The following is a 3,476-nucleotide window of genomic DNA, read 5'->3' as shown; positions in this document are numbered from 1 at the left end:
TACATGTCACATCTTCTGCTGCTACTCCCCTCCGGTGTACAACGTCGCCAGAATACTAACCACCGGTCCTGGGATTCATCATTACGCGCACCTGTCAATCATTATGATTTACACCTGGACTTCATTACCTTCATCATTTCCTCCCCTTTATATGTCACTCTCTTATGTTTTCTCACCAGTTGGTATTGTCCTTGTGTACCGGCGTTTAGCCACATGGATTTGTCTCGGTCCTGGTTTTGTTGTTTTATTAAACGTTTCACCTGCTTCCCGACTCACAGCGCTGGCGCTTCGCACGCTGTTCCGAAGAGGTCTGCGAGAGGAGGTTCAGACAGAACTGGCATGTCGGTACAATAACGCACCCTGGACGCACTCATTGCGATGGCCACCCGCCTGGATAACCTTCTCCGGGAGCGTCGGCATTCTCATCACTTCTCTCCCTCCTTCGGCGAGTACTCGCGATCAGAGCCTCAACCCATGGAGGTAGGGGTCACGACGCAGACGGATACAGCTGGGGCTATGTCTGTACTGTGGGCAAGGAGGGCACAAGCTCCAGTGGTGTTCGGTACGTCGGGATCCCCTAGAGCAGAGGGACAGTCACGTGATGTTTCATCCCCTGGACCAGGAGTGAGTATTCCAGATTCAGCTCTTCCTACTATACTATTTTTGGTGTCCATCAATCTGACTGACTTTCCCTTATGTACTGTGTCTACCACTTTAGTGGATTCCGGCACTGCAGGGAACTTTATGGATCAGACCCTTGCCTCCTCCCTCAACATTACCATCTACCCGCTTTTCTCTCCTTTTCCTGTTCAAGGTCTCGACTGTCGGCCATTAGGATCTGGGACCATCACACACATCACTCAACCACTCACCCTCACCGTGGAGTCCAATCACCAGGAGAGCCTCTACTTCTTCATGACGTGCACCAGTTCACAAAATCATCCTCTGCCTCCCTTGGCTCCAACCCCATAACCCTACCATCTCATGGTCGAGGATGAAAATCCCAGACTGGTCACCTGAATGCCGGAATACCTGCTTCCCTGTCCCCTGTGGTTCCATGTCTGTTGAGAGTCCCATGGTTGTTCTTCAGCTCAACATCCCAGAGGAATACCAGGACCTAAAGGAGGTATTCTCCAAGACCCACGCTACTTGTCTCCCTCCTCATCACCCCTGGGACTGTGCCATTGACCTGTTTTCCAGTGCTGCACCTTTGTGCAGACACATCTACCCTCTGTCTGTTGCTGAGACCCAGGCCATGGAGGATTACATTCAAAAGGCACTCCAACAGGGTTTCATCCGCACATCCACATCCCCTGCGTCGGCTGGTTTCTTCTTCGTTGCCAAGAAGGAGGGATGATTACGCCCCGTATCGATTACTGAGGACTCAATGACATCACCAAGAAGTATTGGTACCCTCTCCTGTTGGTGCCGTCAGCCATCGAGCAGCTCCACGGGGCCCAGTTCTTCACCAAACTGGACCTGCGGAGTGCCTACAATCTCATCCGCATCCGGGAGGGGGATGAGTGGAAGATGGCGTTCAGCACAATGTCTGGTCATTACAAGTATTTGGTTATGCCCTTTGGCTTAGCCAATGCTCCGTCAGTGTTCCAGGCATTCGTCAATGAGGTGTTCAGGGACATGATCAGACAGCAGGTGATTGTATACATCGATGACATCCTGATCGTCTTGACCAACCTGAAAAATCACATCACCCACGTTCGAGCAGTCCTGGAACGCCTCTTGGTCAATCACCTGTTCGTCAAGGCAGAGAAGTGCCAATTCCACCAGAGGGATGTATCCTTCTTGGGTTACCAAATCAGCCCGCAGGGAGTAAGGATGGAGGACAAGAAGGTAGATGTGGTAAGGTCAACCACCATCAAGGGGTTACAACGGGTTTTGGGGTTTGCCAACTTCTACCTCCTCTTCATCAGGAACTTCAGCGCCGTTGCCACCCCTCTCACCTCCCTCCTCAAGGGTGGGCTTCATAGGCTGGTGTGGTCTCCAGCAGCCGACGAGGCCTTTCGTCTCCTCAAGGGGTGTTTCACCTCCGCCTCCTTGCTAAAACACCCAGATCCCACGTTACCTTTTGTGGTTGAGGTAGACGCATCTGAGGTGGGTGTGGGATCAGTTTTGTCACAAAGACAGTTTAACCTATTGAAATTGTATCCATGTGCTTTTTTTCTGCAAGAAACTGTCCTCCGCAGAGAGGAATTATGATGTCAGTGATCGGGAGCTCCTGGCGATGAGGTTGGCATTAGAGTGGAGACACTGGCTGGAGGGTGGTAAGGAACCATTCGTCATCCTCACTGACCATCGGAACCTAGAGTGCATACGGACAGCGAGGAGACTGACTCAATTCACATCACGAGTTGAGGTCCTTCTTGGAGAAGCTCAGGGTTACGGTCAGCCTCACTTCCGGGTATCGGCCTTAGTCAAACGGGCAGGTGGAGAGGATGAACCAGGAGCTGGGGAGGTTCCTGAGGAGTCACTGTCAGGACAGGCAGGGTGAGTGGGCACGATTCCTTCCCTGGGTAGAGTACGCCCAGAGGTCCCTACGTCACTCCTCCACTGGGTTGACCCCCTTCCAGTGTGTTTTGGGTTTCCAACCGGCCCTGGCCGCATGGACACCGGGGCAGACCGCGGCTCCTGTGGTAGATGAGTGGTTCCGGCGCGCAAAGGAGGTGTGGAGTGATGCGCACGTAAGACTCCAGCACGCCGTCAGAAGGAACATCATCGTCAGAAGGAACAGGCAGGCCGCCATCGCAGTGAGACCCCTGTGTTCCATCCTGGGTACCGCGTCTGGCTCTCTACCAGGAACCTCCCACTCCTCCTGCCCTGCAAGAAACTGAGCCCCCAGTTTGTGGGGCCGTTCAAGGTTCTCCGGAGAGTCAACGAAGTGACATACAGGTTACAACTACCCAGTCACTATCGTATCTCACCCTCTTTTCATGTCTCCTTTCTCAGGCCGGTGGTTCCTGGTCCCCTCGCTGATACTGTCCCCCACGACACAGCTCCACCCCACCCCTGGACATTGAGGGGGTCCGGCATATGCTGTCAGATCCCTACTGAACTCCCGACATCATAGGGGTCAGTCCCAGTATCTGGTGGACTTGGAGGGGTATGGCCCAGAGGAGCGGTGTTGGGTTACGGTGGAGGACATTCTGGACCCCAACATCATCCGTGATTTCCACCTTCGCCACCCGGACCGACCCGCTCCTCATCCTTGGGGTCGTACCTCTGGACGGTGTCATCCTGCGGCTGGAGCCGCGCATCAGAGGGGAGGTACTGTCACATCTTCTCCTGCTTCCTCCCCTCCGGTGTACGAAGTCGCCAGATTACTAACCACCGGTACTGGGATTCATCATTACGCACACCTGGCACTCATCATTACGCGCACCTGTTAGTCATTATGATTCACACCTGGACTTTACCTTCATCATTTCCTCCCCTTTATGTCACTCTCATGTTTTCTCACC

This window comes from Salvelinus sp. IW2-2015, linkage group LG22, assembly GCF_002910315.2.
Source record: "Salvelinus sp. IW2-2015 linkage group LG22, ASM291031v2, whole genome shotgun sequence".
Taxonomy (NCBI): domain Eukaryota; kingdom Metazoa; phylum Chordata; class Actinopteri; order Salmoniformes; family Salmonidae; genus Salvelinus; species Salvelinus sp. IW2-2015.
This window is presented reverse-complemented; position numbering follows the sequence as displayed.